Source organism: Elephantulus edwardii, unplaced genomic scaffold (genome assembly GCF_000299155.1).
Source record: "Elephantulus edwardii isolate Elephantulus edwardi_28Jun2011 unplaced genomic scaffold, EleEdw1.0 scaffold00007, whole genome shotgun sequence".
NCBI classification, from domain to species: domain Eukaryota; kingdom Metazoa; phylum Chordata; class Mammalia; order Macroscelidea; family Macroscelididae; genus Elephantulus; species Elephantulus edwardii.
Window position 1 is genome coordinate 16,306,813 of NW_006399757.1, and position 18,452 is coordinate 16,325,264.

Consider the following 18,452-nt stretch of genomic DNA (forward strand, 5'->3'; position numbering starts at 1 on the left):
TAAATTTGAACCACCAGAAAAACACTACATTTGGGCTATGAACAGAGCTATGAACAAAAGATCTAAACTCTTCCCTATCCTGTGCCAGTCTCATCACCTCTGTAATATTTGAACTCATTGTTACAGGAACTTTGTTAATCCATCCTGTGAGGGTTTTCCCTTCTTTGCTGACTAGTTTTTACAGAATAAGTTAAAAATTTCAGGCTAACATCAGAGGTGGAAGTTCTGAACAGGAGGAAGTTCTGAATCTGACTCTGAAGGATCGTCCAGGGGTAGGGTGATTACCGGGAAAGGATTTCTATAAATCCCAGTGCCTCTGAGAGCAAGGGCAGGATTTTGAATGTCAGTCTGACCATAAGTTGACATGACTGGCAGCCTAATGGTTAAGGAGTTGTACTGCTAACCAAGTTTGAATCTACCAGCAGCACCAGGGAAGAAAGATGGGCATTCTCATCCAGTCAAGCTTACAGGATCTGAAAACTTACTGGAGGGCCAGCTACAGGAAGCGACGGGGGCATAGTCGGTAGCCCAAATTCACCATTGGTTCCATGGAATAAAAATGAATAATCTCCTCCTACACAATTTACAACTTCAGAAACCAGCATGAGTTGGTTCTGACTGGATGAAGATACCTATACACTAAAAGGAGTGCTGGTGGTACAACAGCTATGTGTTCGACTGCTAACCAAAAGGTTGTTGGTTCAATTCTGCCAGCCAATCTGCTGGAGAAAGATGTGACAAATTCTATAGCATCTGTCCAGGTTAATAGGATCTTGAGTTAATTTCTGCATAAATGAAAAACTAATTCAATGAGAGCTCTGGTTGTCTAGTGGCAAGAAGCTGTGCTGAAATCCCTAAGGCACATGGTTCAAGGCCACCAGCTGCTCCACTGGAGAAGGATGGGCTTTCTCCTCCTGTGCATTTTACCACCTCTGAAAACCCGCAGGAGGGTCAGCTATGGGTCAGTTCTGACTCTACGGTACACAACAACAACATGGGAATTTTGTTTAACAGTTTTGACCTGAGATCAAGATAATGTTGAAATTAAGATACTGATCTCTTCTGAGTCAGTTCAGCTGCTCTGCGAGGGGCAATATCTCCCCATGTGATTAACTGCCTCTGAAAACCCCTGAATGGTCACGTATGGGCCAGTTCCAACCAGATGGCACATAACAACAACAGAGTCAATCATAAAGATTTACAGTCTTGTTTAAGGGGCGGAAGGGTCCCTATGAGTAAGAATCAAATCAACAGCACTGGACTTTTGGTTTTATGTACAAAATGTTACAAAGAAATAAGCATGTCACATGGACTATATCTTCCATGATTTTTAAAAATAGCATTAAAAAGGGTGAGGCTGAAGCACAAATGAGCGTGATGGGTCTCCTTTTTTTTAGGTTTTTAAAATTTTACTAATTTTAATGAAAATTTACAGAGACTTTGGATTTCCATTAATTCATTGTTGTGTATTTTTCCCTGCCCACCTCTCCCCACTCCAGTTCGCTCCTCTCTTTGAAAAAGAAAAGAAAAATTCTTTCATTGTTATATAATGCCTACCCATGATGGGCCTCTTTAAAGTCCAAAAGATGTCTGCCCGAGTCGGCTCAGGCGGGGAGTGGGAATAAAGAGCATGACAATCAATCTCAGCCTTCATGAAGAACTGGAATACGGTTTCCTACCTGCACTGGTCTGGGTTTTCCAGCAATTTACTCTCTTTCAATCAAGATTAAAATCAGGGGATGCAGTGAGCCAATTCTTTAAACTCACTCATCTGTCTATCTATCTATCTATCTATCTATCTATCTATCTATCTATATCTATCCAACAATTAGTGATTGATTTAATGGAGTGGGATCACTGAGTGTGGGGGATGTCAAACAAAGAATCTATAGGTGGGCTGGAGACAGCCAGGTATTTATGCCACAACCTTGAAGCTGAACCTTTCCTTCCACTGAATGAATGAGGCTCATTCACATTATTGGGATAATCCCCTTTACTTAAAATCAACTGATTGTAAATATGAATCATATTTACAAAATACCTTCATAGTAACATCTAGCATTTGCCCAAACTGTTGGGCATCAGATCATAGGCAAGGAGACACATAAAACTGTCATCTAACAAGAGCCACTTGACAGTGTCTGGTGGATTTGGCCATTGTAGGTACAGGAAATCCAAAAGTGTGGCAAACTTTTCTGGAAGATGACACCAATTACTGTCTTTGGCTGAATCTAATCAGTCTGCCCCTTAGCTTTGCTTCTCATTTTATCTCTATTATACTCTTATTATTTTCTTTGTTCTTTTCTGCCTCTTCAGTGTATTGGTACTCAAATATCTCTGAGAAAGTATGCGAGTCTTTGGATCAGTTACTGTGTGTGATGGAGAATCTTACGAGATAGACTTCTTACACCAGGTTTTCTCAGTGTTGTGACCTCTTCCTTGCCTAGCTATACCAGTTCCCATCAAATCAATCCCGACTCATGGTGACTCCACGTGTTCTTAACAGAACTGCAGTGCACAGGGTCACATTACAAGTGGCTCAAATGGATGTAGCCAGACCAATCAACATCTTATGTATGAAGAACAGACATGACCAGTGTTCAGGTATGAATGGAGGGTGAGGCCAAAAGGAGGATATTTCATTGGCCTTTTACTGTAATATTTAAAGTTTTTAATAAATTAATAAACCAGTCTGTATTGTTATGCATCAGAGAGTTGGACAATGACTAGAGAGGACAGAAGGAGAGTGGATGCTTTTGAGCTGTGGTGCTGGAGAAGAGTACTGAATGTACCACGGACTGCCAGGAAAACAAACAGATTCATCTTGGAGAGGATTAAACCAAGCTACTCCTTGGAGGCAAGGATTCTGGGGCTTCGTCTGACATACTTTGGACACGTTGCCAGGAGGGACGGGTCCTTGGAGAGGGACATCATGCTTGGGAGGGTGGAGGGACAGCGCAGGAGGGGAAGACCCTCTATGAGATGGATTGATTCGATGACTGGGGTAATTGGGATGGGTGTGTCAGAGGCAGTGCGGTTGGCGTAGAATAGAGCAGGGTTTAGGGCTGTTGTGCATAGGGTCGCTATGAGTCAAAAAGGACTCGATGGCACATAACAACAAAGCAACAAGTCTGTATTGGTTTTTATTGCTGTTGCTGCTATGAGAAATTGTTATATATGTAATGCCTTCAAATAATACAGATTTATGATCAAGCAGTTGTGGAGGTCAAAGTCTGAAATGAACTTTAAAGGGTCAAATCAAGGTGTTGTAATGGTTTGTTCCCTCTGGAAGATTAGGGTGGGGGAGGGGAACTATCCGGCTTCTGGAAACTGCCATATTCGTTGACTTTGTGGCTACTACGCTTTCTTTGTTCCACTGCCTTCTCTCTCTGACTCTCTGTGATAAGGACCTTTGGGCTTACATTGGCCACAGTCAGATATCTCAAGGTGATCTCATCCCAAAATCTTTAACTTAGTCACATTTGCAATATTTCTCTTGCCATAGAATGTAACATTCACAGATTCTGGCCATGAGCACATACCATCTCGGGAGGAGCCAGAGAGGGCTAGTGGAGTCTGTAGGAAATGACACTGCTAAGCCTCTCCAGCGCTTCAAATCTGTCAGGAGTAGCTCTGAGGGAGAAGGAGGGGCAATCTCCTACTCTTGAAGGGCCACGCTTGGGTTGCCTTTGAAACACAATGGAAGGTCAGCTATGAGTCACTTATGACTCACCAGCAAGGAGATTATTAAATTTATCAAAAAATCATAGTAAAGAAAAAGTAAACAGCTTAGACCTGAAGCATTAAATGGGTTAGCTTAGGAAAGTGAATTTAATGTAAAGATGCTGGTTTGTGTTTCTTTTAGTGTTTGCTGTGCCAAACTATGGTTTGCAAGCAAGATTGTTGCTTTTTGGTTAACATTTCAGAAATGAACCATGAAAGGTAGAACAGTGTAAGTATTGTTTGGTGAAATTAATGAAGTAGATTAGTCATAGGGTTTAAGCAGCTCTAAAAGCAATCAGACCACTCCAGGTGTTCTTTACAGATTGTAGATTCATTAATATTTAACTCACAATCGTATATAAGGATAACAGTGCTTTACCTAGATCCCCATAAAAATGGAAGACCTTCTTTTTCAGAAAAACCCGTGTAGTCCTGGGTTTCATATGTTAGCTGTGTACTGAAGGTTCATTTCTCAAATAATTTTTCACATGAGTTGAATTTTTTAACAGCTTGTCCAAGCCCTTAAGTCATTAAAATATAGGATCAAATTATGCACATTTTACAATAGTCCATGGAGCGTTAAGCAAGTTAGATCTTTTCCAGAAAGCTCTACCTTAGATAAAAAAGAGTAGGGTGTTGCTGGTCCAAGTGAAAGTGAAATCCTTCTGTTATTTTCTGTTTACGTATTTGCCTAGCAATTAGGAAAGAAAAGTGTTTACCTGAAATTCATTTAAATTCTGATTTTGTCAAGAAAGGACTGATTTTTATTTCTGTTTTATGGCATTTCCCTTTCTTCCCTCTGACCGCCTGGGACCTATCTTCCCTCATACAAATACTTTATTACACACATACCCTTTCCTCTATGCAAAGGAAGGGAGCTCTGGTGGCCCAGTGGTAAGAAACTGCATTGCAATGTCAAAGGAACGTGATTCGAATCCAGCAGCTGCTCCGAGGGAGAAAGATGAGCAATCTCCTCGAGTGCCAGCTATGGGTTGGTTCTAACTTTACAGTACACAACAACAACAACAACAACAACCCTTTCCTCTCAGACTGACTACCTGATCTACCCTCTTTACATCTCTATCCACCTACCTACAAGATGTGTTCAGGCAGGACTTTGCTTTCTCTGTGCTTTAATAGGAGAAATAGGGGGTTGGCTTGATTTTCAGGAAAAAGAAAAGAGAGAGAGGATCAGAAAGCTTAGAGAACGAGAGAGGAGGAGAGGGATGAGAGAAATACTGTCAAATGGATTCTAACTCATGATGACTTTATGTACAACAGAGCAAAATATTGTGCCATCGCATATATTCTAGTCAATCATGTCAACTATTGTGCCAATTCACCTCACCAAAGATCTCCACTCTTCTCTTTATTGACCCATTTTGAAGATTGGCCCAAAGCATTCAAGTCAGACAATGTTCTGGTCTGATGCATAAGGTTTCCACTGGTTATTTTGAGGAAGTACATAACCAGAACGTTCTGTCTTAGGACAGAAATTCTGGAGAGAACATTCCACCATGGATGCCCTTGCTGGCATTGAAATACCAGCTGCAGAGCTTCCAAACATGACAACAACACAGAAATGGCTATATTGTTGTTGTTATTATGTGCCTTCAAGTAGCCTGCAACTCATAGCGACCCTGTGTACAACAGCCCTATACCCTGCTCTGACCTGTGCCAATCTAATTGTCTTTGACACACCTTACCTCCATTACCCCAGTCACTGAATCAATCCATCTCATTGAGGGTCTTCCTCTCTTGTGCTGTCTCTCCACCCTTCCAAGCATGACGTTCCTCTCCAAGGACTGGTCCCTCCTTGTAACATGTCCAAAGTGTGTCAGACAAAGCTTCAGAATCCCTGCCTCCAAGGAGCAACTTCATCTCACCTTCTCTAGGATGAACCTGATTTTTCTCCTAGCAGTTCATCGTATATTCAATACTCTTCTCCAGTACTAAAGCTCAAAGGCATCAATTTTCCTTCTATTACCCCTAGTCATTGTCCAGCTTTCTGATGCATAGCACATAATCTCAAAAGCCATGACCTGAATCAGGCACACCTTATATCCAGACTGACATCGTTGTCCTTCAGTACTTTGGAAAGGTCTCCGACAGCAGTCTTACCCAATGCAATTTGTCTTTTAATCTCCTGGCTGTTGGTACCAAGGGTGTTGATGGTGAAGCCAAGCAAACTGAATCTGTTAAGGGCTACCTTACAAGAAAATTTAATCCTGATCAGTTGGAAGCAAATGGCTCCTGAGAGCCTGAGCCTGTTAATAATCTTAAACATAGTTTTTTCCTGATTTCCTTAGTTAAGATTCACTTTTCCGATGAATACCACTCACCTTTTGAATTTTTTAGTGACTGCAATATGGGTCTGCTCTAAAAATGAGTACAAATTCCCACTCTGGCAAAATAGGTCCTTCCGTTTTTCTCTCTTCTAGTATCTGTTTTGAAATTTCAAAGGTATTTGAGAGCATAAATATTCTGTTTGCAGTTCCTTCAAAATGCAGGTCTGGCATTCAGCCTTGGACTAGGATCTCAGCATGAACTCTAACATTTCCCCTCATCTCACTCAGATTGATAAGAGGTACTGGTATAATGATAATTGCTGAACTCACTACTGAAAATCAGCCCAAAGGAATGTGCCCACTGACTGGCTCAATGACCAATTTGGGATCCAGTCTTCAGATTTGATATCTCAGAAATTGGATATATTTTGGAGATTTCACTTGAGAGGATGGAGTTATATGCAAAGCTCATAAGAGATAAATACACAAGACGAGAATATCAAGATATCACTTACAATAAAAAAACGACAAACTATTGCAAGAACATGGAAACAACCCAAATGTCCAGCTACCACTTCATCAATTGAGAAATTGTAGTACTTTCACACAATGGAATCCTATGCAGCACTCAGGAACAATGATTTTGAAAAACACTACATAACTTGGGAGAGACTGGAGAGCATTATACTGAATGAACTCAGTCTCATAAGGACAAATACTGGATAAGACTTTCATTATAAAAATAGAAGGATAACTAGTAAAACATGAATGGGGACCCAAGAAGGGAAGAGGTGGGGTCAGGAGTATGAGGACGGGCAGAAGTGAGACCACAGAGTTGCACAGTTTGGTGGGTGGAGAAAAGGGGTGAAAAGAAATGGGAAGGAGCTAACAGGGGCCTGAAAAGATTGGATAATGATGAGTAAGGTCTAACGGTAATTGGTTTTATAAAACATAATGCATTGTGTGAAATAATAATTGTGTGAAACATGATATGAATGAAGAAAATAATGTGAAACACATGTATATGAATGTTTTGTGAGCAAACTAATATAAAATAAAATTTAAAAATACTCTCCCCCCCAACTTGTTTTCTCTCTGAGGCAGGTGAAAGGAGTGGGCTCTGGAATCAGATAAGCCAGTGGTGGCTCTGAACAAATGAAGAATTTATCTAAGTTTAGGTTTAATCAAGTGAAAATAAAATAATGCCTACATAATGGGATCTGTGCAGTCTGATAGAAAGCATTTGAAAAGGGTCTTGAGAGAACCCAGATGATGATTGACTCTCTTGAAATGGGTTTATCACTATGATGATCATGTTTTCATTAATTTTATAATTTTGGAAATCCTTATTCTGTGGTAATTGACTGACTGTCAGTTGGCAATGCTGAAGTGGAACCAAGTTTTTTAATCATGTTTCTGAATGAGGTATGGCATTCTGGACCTCATATATTAGCTTCATTCAGAAGAGTCTGTCCACAGTCTAGAGGGGTCTGGTTCTCCCACTAAAAGGCCAACCTACAACTCAAGAATCAACATTGACTTCGTCAGTCTGAAAGTATTATGGAATTTTTATTTCTTTTAACTTCTTTTGCTACCAAAGAAAACACTTTTAGGCCAATTGCCTTTTTCTAGATAAAGGTATTTTTCTCAGTAATTGAAGTCCAAAGTAATGAGTACTATTTCATATTTCCCCTCTTCTCCTTTCTTTGCTGCCTTCCAAATCATTGCCTCTAATAGATATCCCTGCCAAAGTATGTCTTTGAAATAGTACTTGTATTTATTTTGTGCCTACCCCTGCCCCTCCTGATCATTGCATGCAAATAAAGATACAACATAGATAATCTTCTCTCTGGACCTGCTTTTCCTTTGGAAAAATTTCATCCTGATGTTTTCCTGTTTTCTTAGGGTCTTGTAACCATTTCAGCTTTGATTCTATGTGTAGATAACTAGTAAGACAGAGAAGGTGGCAGTAAAGAATAGTAGGAAGGAAACTGGGTTAGAATTCAGGAGATTTGGTTCTGCTTTCAGCTCTGCTTGAGCTGAGGAAAATTTATTTCCCCCCTTTAATATTATGTTCTTCACTTGCTGATAATGTGTGTCTGTCTACTTTACTATTCTTGTAGCATGCCTTGGAGAAAGAAATGAAACTGTACACTACAGTGCTTTGAAAACTATAATGTTAACCCAAATTGTTGCAGACTGAAGCAAGACTGGCCTGTTCCAGCCCACAGCTTATTTAGTTTCTAACAAATGACTTATTCTTTCTAAGAGAATGATAGTCTTCTCAACTCCAAGTGGGTGTTATGTGTCTCTGCAGCATTCTTGTAATGCTCAAGTGACAAGAACAAACGGATCTGAAAGAATTCTGTAAACTACAAAATACCTCTTGAAAGATAAAGGCGGTATCAGAAGATTCAGCTGTTGCTTTGCCCTGTCAGTGTCCTCCATGCCTTACCCGGAGTCTTACAGAAACTTGCAACCACAGTCTGTTTAGAACTCTGATATTCTGACATATATATACATTACATTTTTTCCTTAACAATAGCCATACTTCAGAACCTTAAAATGCAATGTAAGTGGTTTATGACATACTTTATTCAACTTCAATGGCATTTGTTTTTAATTGCTTCATGAAATCTTAAGCCTTTGTTTATTACTTACAGAAACGATTTCCAGACATTTCTTTGACCCTAAAATTAGACAACTCACAATATTGAATCCATCCTTATCAATGTAAATTTGTTTTAATTGTGTTTGCCAGTTGCAAGTGAGGCAGGAATTGAGTGGTTAGGACTGGAAACTGATGCAGGGATTCCAGGAGCCTTTTAAAAAGATTTCTTTAAATATCAATTCTGTTTTCTTAAGGCCGCTTAGCTCTTCCTCATCTCTTCTTTACAGCACACGTTCCTTTGTAACTTGAGAAGAAGATGACCAGGCATGGGAGGGCCCTAAGTGCTGATAACCTGTGGTGACCCTTCCTCTGCTTATGCCTACATTTGAATGGGATATTTGTGATTTATACCCACACAATATGTTTTTGTGTGTGTGCATGATACAACTTTAAAAATGTGACTGTATTAATGCAGTCTTGCTTGATAACTGCTCATGTTGGGTCCAATCGCATATTGAGTGAATGTAGCAAGAGTGGGGTGTGAAAGCCCATCTTTATCTCTTATTTGTTAGAAAGAGTATACTCTCAAGCAACTCTCAGAGACAAGGACTTTCAATGATATGTGAGAGCACTGTAGGAGACAGAAATCAACAAACGTGTTGAAGCGGCAGGGCCTCAGAGCTTAACCACCCACTCACGAGACCTTGTCTGAACTTTTCTTCCAGCCAGCACATTCTTAGTAACCAGGGCTGGCTTTGGTTTCGTGCAGTGGCTTGCCAGTCCCTTTCCACTATGACACTTTTCCTTGTGTCCTATCTGCCTGACACCTGTGGATCTTTGCTTTGGACACCTGGTCCAGTTTTATCAATGTCCTAGGGAGGACAGAAGGAGAATTGATGCCTTTGAGCTGTGGTGCTGGAGAAGAGTGTTGAATGTACCAGGGACTGCCAAGAAAACAAACAGATTCATCCTAGAGAGGGTTAAACCAGGCTACTCCTTGGAGGCAAAGATTCTAGGGCTTCGTCTGACATACTTTGGACATGTTGCAAGGAGAGACAGGTCTTTGGAGAGGGACATCATGCTGGGTAGAGTAGAGGGACAGCGCAGGAGGGGAAGACCCTCTATGAGATGGATTGATTCAGTGACTGGGGTAATCGGGATGGGTGTGTCAGAGGCAATGTGATTGGCACAGGATAGAGCGGGGTTTAGGGCTGTTATACATAGGGTCGCTACAAATGACTCAACGGCACATAACAACAACAAAAACAACAAGCACATGTTTGCTTTGTTTTTTTGGGTCAATTGTTGCTGGGGGTGGCATGGCTATATCACTGTTTTTGGCATCTCATGTCCAGGGCAGAGAACATATTCAATGTCTTACTGAACCTAGTTTCTTAGGCAGCTAAAACCAAACCAAAATCAAATAAAACATATAAACCCACCTCTCCCCTCCAACAACAATAACAACAAAACAAGCAAAAATAAATTTCTCAAGGTTTCAATGTGAAAATTATTTAAATCTCTTATTTTTATATACATGTGGGGAGAAATGTTCCACTTTGAAACTGAGGATCGTGCCAGTTTATCTTCTTCCTGTTTCTACCTTGAGGTTGTATAACAGAGTTGAGTCATTCCCTAGGAACAGACCACACTGTGTTTCCACAGGTGTGTGATGAAGGCCCAACCCATATCTGTGGAGAGAGACAAATGCCAAAGCTTTTGGCTCTTTTGTGTTCCCTTTCATCTTTTTATCTATTTGGGGGGACGTAAAGAGGGCACCAAACAATACTCATTGGAGCTATATTTGAGACAAGCCTACTAGTAAGGAGCTACGCTTCCAATCTAAAAGCACATAGTTCGAATCCACCATCTTCTTTGCAGAATAAAGATGGGTAATCTCTTCTTATATGATTGACTGCCTCTAAAAACCCACGAGAGGGTCAGCTATGGGTCAGTTGCAATGTATATAACAACAACAAGAAGCCATAGCAGTATTTTATATACTTTGTTTGGATTTTAAGAAAGTTGGGAAAATGGGTTCTTCAGGGCTTCATCTTCCCAGAGTACTTACAAACTAACTTTTCACATAAACAGCTGACAACATCTTTGAACAGAAGCTTAACACTCAAATGCCATTGCAGCTCACTTGTAAGATCTGCACCGTCCACTTGGTGGTGCTCATGACAGGGTAATGTGCTCAGAAAGCCCACAGCTGTGACATTTTAGTTCTGCTTTACTGAATAGAAAACAGTTCAGTTCCAAAGTTGATCCTAAATTCAAAACCGCAGGGTGCTGTAAAACATTTAGCATTCCTGTTGAAAACAGATTAAGGTGGAGTTCATTTGTACAGTTCCAAAACAGTCGTCTACCCACAACCTCTTCTTGCAAACAGAGAATTAGAAATTCAATGTGTGGGTAAAGGTATTCTAACAAATCAAACCTAAGCAAACCATAATTCGTGTTCCAATGATGTTCTGTAGTAATAGTCAAAGAAATTACGAGTTCAAGAGGGGAAATAAAGATATTTCCTTTCTTGCTCAGTGAATCCACTAAAATAGAAGGATTTGGAAATCCTGGGGAACACAAGGATGAGGTTTGTCTAAAAAAAAATAAAATGAGCATAGACGTAGTAATTTTTCTAAAATCAGTTTTATTTCCAAGTAAATACTGGACCTCAGAATTCACATATTATGTATTTATCTATATATGTCCTGAGAGGCTATTTGCTTATTTCTTCTTTGTGATTGTGTTGTGTAGTTGTTGGTTGTGATTAAAACAAAACAAAACAAAACCCCAAAACAAAGAGAACCTATTTTCTATCAGCTTTCCATGAAAATCTAGTCTGTTCTTCATGCAGAAGCAAAAATGATTCTTTAAAAGGAAAACCAGATGATATTTTGAAGAAAATAGCTTTACAATTTTTGTTGTCATGTGTAGTCAAGTCATCTGCAACTCATAGTGACCCTATGTACAACAGCCCTAAACCCTGCTCTATCCTGTGCCAGTCTTATTGTCTCTGACACAACTACTCCCACTTCCCCAGTCACTGAATCAAACCATCTCATCGAGAGTCTTCCTTTCCTGCACTGTCTCTCCACCCTCCCAAGCATGATGTCCCTCTCCAAGGACTCGTCCCTCCTTGCAACATGTCCAAGGTATGTCAGATGAAGCTTCAGAACCCTTGGCTCAAAGGAGCAGCCTAGTTTCACCTTCTCTAGAACAAAACTGTTAGTTTTCTTAGCAGTCCATGGTATCTTCAATACTCTTCTCCAACACCACAGCTCAAAGGCATCACTTCTCCTTCTATTATCCCTTGTCATTGTCCAGCTCTCTGACTCATAGCAAGTGACCGCAAAGACCATGGCCTGTGTCAGGCACACCTTAGTCTCAAGATGTTTGGTTATGGTGAAGAAGACACCTATTTGCTTTACTATGTATGTGGATCTGTTGACAGTACATAAAGATGCACTTGTAGACTTACTAATATCTATGGTTGTGGGTGTACTCTCATTTGCCTGTACCTATCTGTTCATCTTGTATATTAGTTTATGTATCTGGACAACTACATGTTACTATTAATAATACCAGATTGTGTAGGCAATAGTATTTACCTTTATGGCCTATAACTCTTTTGTACCTCTTCATATATTCTTTATCTTACTGATATTGTACTTCTCACATCCATTTTATAAGTTACCTTTCCCTTTATTTGACTTAATGATAGTTTGTTGATCATTTCCTTTATATGTTGCTTTTCTCTTTACTAAATTTGCCTTTATTATTCTACTTGGCATATAATAAAGGAGCTCAGGTAGCATACAGATCTCTTCCAGTCAGTTTGCCAGGTGATTGTCCTCCAGATTTCTTGGCTCAACTTGGTGAGTGCATTCAGGGCAGCATCTGTTTGTTGAAATATATCAATTGGTATGCAGTCAATTCCTGGGGCCTTATTTTTTTCCCCCCAATTTCTTCAGAGCTGCTTAAACTTTTCCCTTTACTACCAGAGGCTCTTGCTCATACATTGTTTCATGAAATTCTTCTGTGTCAGCCAATTCTTTTTAGTATAGTGCCTCTGTATACTCCTTTCTTCTTTTAATGATTCCTGGATCATTTAATATTCTTCCCAAAGCATGCTAAGTATTATAAATCAAGGATTGAATTTGTTCTTCAGTTCCTTCAAGTCAAGAAATGCTAAGTTCATCCCTTTTGACTTTCTGACTCTGGCTCTTTGCACATTTCATTATAATACTTTGCTTTGTCTTCCTACGCTGCCCTTCAAAATCTTCTGTTCAGCTCCTTTATTTCTTGCGTTGGCTTTGGCTTCTTGGCACTGTAGTGCAATCTTAAGAATCTCATTTCATATCCGTCTTGGTATTCCTCTTTTGTTTTTGTAATGACCTTTTGCATTTTTTCATGGATGATATTCTTTATATCCTCTCCCCCTTTATCTGGTCTTTGCTCATTAATGTTCAATATCTCAAACCTGTTTCAGAGTTGGTTTTGCAATTTGGGTGAGATAGACTCAAGGTCAAATTTTGGCTCTCATGGATTTGATTTAACCTTCTTTAGCTTCAGCTTGAACTTGCATATGAATAGTGGGTGGTCTGTTCCACAGTCAACACCTGGTCTGCTTTTTCACAGCTGATAGTGAGCTTCTCTGGGGATTCTTCCTACAGATGTAGTCTGTTTCCTATGCATATCATCAGGTGAAATCCAGGTTCATAGCCTGTGTTTATGTTTCTTACAATAAGTATTGACAATGAATAGGTCATTGATGGTACAGAATTCTATCAGTCTGTCTTCAGCATCATTTTTGTCACCAAATCCATGTTTTCCCAACTACGGATCCTTTTTCTGTTTCCAATTTTTGTATTCCAGTCATCTGTTATTATTAATGGATCTTGATTGAATGTCCAATAGATTTCTGACTGCAAAAGTTTGTGGAAGCCTTTGATTTCACAATCAACACTCTTGGTACCAGCAGCCAGCAAATTAAAAGATGAATTGCATTGAGAGAGTCTGCTGCCAGGTACATCTCCAGAGTACTGAAGAGCAACAATGTCAATCTGGAGAATAAAGTGCACCTGATCCAGGCCATGGTCTTTTCAATTACGTGCTATATACCAGAAAGCTGGACAATGACTAGGGATGATAGAAGGAGAATTGCTGCCTTTGTGCTGTGGTGCTGGAGAATAGTATTGAATATACCATGTACTGCTAAGAGAATAAACAGGTTTTTCCTTGAAAGAATGAAGCCAGGCTGCTCCTTGGAGGCAAGGATTCTAAAGCTCCGTCTGACATACTTTGGACATGTTTTGCTAGGAGGGACCAGTCCTTGGAGAGGAATGTCATGCTTGGGAGGGTGGAAGGACATTGCAAGAGAGTAAGATTCTAAATGAGATGGACTAACTCAATTACTGGGGTTATGGGGGTAGGTGTGTCAGAGACAATAAGGTTGGCTCAGGATAGAGCAGGCTTCAGAGCCATTGTACATAGGGTTGCTATGAGTCACACACAATTTGACAGTACATGACAACAACAACAACAACAGGTAGTATAGTCTGCAGAGAGCTGTGCTACTAAGCCAAAGGCTACCCTACTCTCAAATTCACTAGCAACTTTGAGGTGGAAAGGATGAGCAAATTCCTACCATGTGATTTACAGCCTTGGGGAATATTTGGAAGGTCAACTATGAGTCAGTTCTGACTCAATGGTAATATGAGATTTTAGCTTGACTCTGCACATAATAAGCCTTAATATATGTAAACCCTCTGGGCAGTGGGGCATTTTTTTCACTGATCTTATTCCCCCCCACCCCCCGAGTCAGTAGCTGTTCAAATATCCTCCACATACTTATGTAATACCCTCTACGATGCCATTCTCTGTTCCAACCTGCTGGTTTTCTTTTTCTCCATAGAATTTTTCATATTTTATATATTTACATTTATATTGATTACAAATCTTCTTTACACCAAAATGTGAACTCTACAAAAGCAAAAAATTTGTCTGTTTTGTCCAGTAGCATATTTGGCTGATCTTAGAAAATTAATTATCATCTTTTGCGTGAGTGAATAATTGAGAAATCATTATATTATCAACTGCCTCCCATTTTAGAAAGTACACAGAAATTGTCTGTCTTGCTTACAAACATTTCTCTGCACAAAGTGTTCTGTATGTTGCCTTGATGTTGTTGTATGCTCTGGAGTCAGAACTAACTCTTAGCTGATCTCCTAGTGAGTTTTCAGAGGCTGTAAATTGCATGAGAGGAGATTGTCCACCTTTCTCCTACAAAGCAGCTGATGGATTTGACAGTGTGGCTTCTTACCACTAAGTCACCAGAGCTTCTTGTTCTGCATGTCGTTGTTGTGTACCATCAGGTTGAAACTGACTCATAGCAAGTTTTCAGAGGCAGTAAATCACATGGGAGTTGATTACCTATCTCTCATGGAACAGCTTTTTATTAAATGAATGAATTTTAATGTTTTTAGATTTGCTGAAATAGTAGAAAAGGGAGTCTTAGCCATAAATGGATTGTTGTTGTTGTTTAGGCCCATTGAGTCAGAACCAACCTATAGCTTATCCTCCACTGAGTTTTCAGAGACAGTTATTCAAAGCAGAAGTGATAGGGAGATCAATTATCCATCTTTCTCCTATGGAGCAACTGGTGGATTCAAATCACATGCCTTTGGGATTGCAGTCCAGCTTCTTACCAGTAGGCCATCAGAGTTATTTTTTATGATAATTGGGATATTTTGTGGTCAAATCAATTTTATAAAGAATAATGTACAAGCTACAGACAGAATTATAGAATTCTGTATAATCAATGAGTTATTCATTGCAAATACCTTTTATAAGAAACACAAACAAAGACTATACACAATGACCTCACCTGATGGCCTTCACAGGAATCAGATTGATTACATATCTGGAAAGAATCAATGGAGAAGCTCAATAGCAACTGAACACTAGGCCAAGTGCTGAGTGTGGATTAGATCATCAACTACTTGTATGCAAGTTCAAACTGAAGCTAAAGAAAATAAAATCAAATTCACAAGAACCAAAATTTGGCATTGAGTCTATCCTTGCTGAATTTAAAGACCATCTCAGGAACAGGTTTGAGGCTTTGAATACTAATGAACAAAGATAAGATGAGCTGTAGGAGGTTATCAAGAATGTTATCCACCAAGAATGCAAAAGGTCATTACAAACATGGAAGAAGAAGAAAAGATCAAAATGGATGTCAGAAGAGATTGAATATTGCACCAGAGAGAAGAGAATCCAAAGCAAAGGAAGAAATCAAGATGTTAAGGAACCAAACAGAAGATTTCAAAGGGTAACATGAGAAGATAAAGCAAAATATTAAATTAAATGTGCAAAGAGCTGAAGTCAGAAAATGAAAAAGGATGAACTTGCTCAGTATTTTTTTTAAAAAAAAGTCATCTTCTTCATTTTGCATAATTTAATTTCAGAAAAAATAAACAGAGAAACACAATACACAACATCCAACCTTGTTGTTGAGGTTGAAGCCAGAGTTACATCCTGCCTTAACACACAGGACAGGAAAGAAAAATACCAGCTGTCAGCAGATGTAGTCGAAAGGGAGAAGGCAACTCAAGGCTGCTGTGGGAGCCACCGGGGTGCTATACAAGAGGAAGGGGATGTTACAGTAGGAACTTTTAACCAACCTCTTCCATGTGAGTTGCTCCCTCATCACCCTCAAGTGGGGGGACCTCATCAGGAACAGCAGCACTGTGTTCCTCAGCTGTCACCTCATCTTCATCAATCCCTAAGCCTAGCTTGATCATGCGGTAGATAAGGTTGGAGTGAGTCTGGGGATCCTCAAGGGAGAAACCAGAAGAGAGCAGTGTGGTTTCGAACAGCACCACCACTAGGTCCTTGACAGCTTTGTCATTCTTGTCTGCCTCAGCCTTCTGTCTCAGCGTCTCAACAATTGGATAATCAGGCTTGATCTCCAGGTGCTTTTTAGCCATCATGTAGCCCATTGTCGAGTTGTCTGAAGTGCCTGTGCTTTCATGGACTGCTCCCTATTGGCTGTCTAGCCATATGTGCTAGTTACAATAGAGCAGGGTGAAGATACAAGCTTAATGGAAATTGTCACTCTCTCCACCTTCTTATCCAACATTTCCTTCATGAGCTTCCCGAGGTTCTCAAACTTTGCCTTGCTCTCCTCCATTTTTCCCCCCTCCTCTTCATCCTCAGGTAGTTCTAGACCCTCCATGGTGATGGAAACCAGGCTTTTCCCATCAAACTCCTTGAGCTGTTGCACACAGTACTTGTCAATAGGTTCAGTCATATACACAACCTCAAAACCCTGTTTGTGCACTCGTTCCACAAAAGCAGAGTTGGCCACCTGCTCTTTGCTTTCACCAGTGATGAAATAAATGGTAAACATAAAGTTGAATGTTCTTCTTCTTGTTCTCAAAGAGACCAAAGGGAGCCTGGCGAGGGATAAACAGCAATGCCCTGAACTCCAGCTGACCTTCTACTGAGAAGGGCTTGACTGCCAAGTGGTCTTCCCAGTCATTAGCGAAGCTCTTGTAGAACTCTCCATATCCCCCATGTGTGATGTCATCAGGATTCTGGTCCAAATGGGCATAGTTCAGTTCTTTCCGATCAACGTACTTCTCCTTAGTATTTTTTTGTTGTTGTTGTTCTCCTTAGTATTTTTTTGTTGTTTTCTTTTACTTGTCTTTACCAGTGTCATCCTCCTCATCTGAACCCACATCTTCTATCTTGGGCTTGTCTTCATCGTCCTTATCTTCATATTCTTCTTTCTCACCTTTCTCTTCTTTTGCTCGTCATCACTGATTTCCTTCTCTTGTTCTTTCTCCAGATAGAGAGTGATGGGGTGGCCTATGAACTGCAAGTGCTTCTTCACTACTTCTTTGACTCATCTCTCTTCAAAGTCCTCTGATCTTCTTTAAAGTGTAAAATGACGTTAGTGCCCTGACCAGTGGGCTCACCATGGTCAGCATGAACTGTGATGGAACCCCCAGCTGGAGACTCCCAGGCATACTGCCCATCATCATTGTGTTTTGTGATCACTACCACTTTCTCTGCCACCAGATAGGTAGAATAAAAGCCAACCCTAAACTGACCAATCATGGAAATGTCTGCACTAGCCTGCAGAGCCTCCATAAAGGCTTTGGTACCAGACTTGGCAATTGTTTTCAAATTATTTATGAGATCAGCCTGAGCCATGCCAGTGTCTGTGTCCACAACAGTAAAAGTACATTCCTGGTGGTTAGGAATCATGTAGATTTTCAGCTCTTTCACACTGTCCAACTTGGAATGGTCTGTCAGGCTCTCGTAGCGAATCTTGTCCAATGCATCAGAAGCATTAAAGATCAACTCTCTAAGGAAAATTTCTTTGTTGGAATAGAAGGTATTGATGATAAGAGACATAAATTTGGCAATCTTTGCCTGAAAGGCAAAGGTCTCCACCTCCTCCTCTCCATGGTGCACTTCCTCAGACATCTGATGAAAAGGGTTGCAAGTACCAAAGAGGTGTGGGCAGGGTCTAAGACCAAACCCACAAGGCTTGCCAGCTGCGTGGGAGTGACTCTGCTCAGTATTTCTTAAGCTGAAGGAACTGAAGAAGAAATTCAAGTCTTGAATTACAGTACTTAGAGATGCTGTAGGCAAAATGTTGAATAACCCAGGAAGCATCAAAAGAAGACAGAAGGAGTATGAAGAGCCACTATACTAAAAAGAATTGGTTGACACAGAAGAATTTAATGAAATAATGTATAAGCAAGAGCCTGTAGTGATGAAGGAGGAGATTCAAGCCGCTCTGATGGAATTGGCTC

The 18,452-nt window shown here is 40.2% G+C and overlaps 1 pseudogene; it reads right to left on the minus strand.

Moving 5' to 3' along the window:
• Positions 1 to 16,298: 16,298 nt before the first annotated feature.
• LOC102853780 lies at positions 16,299 to 18,120 on the minus strand (annotated as a pseudogene).
• Positions 18,121 to 18,452: the final 332 nt, after the last annotated feature.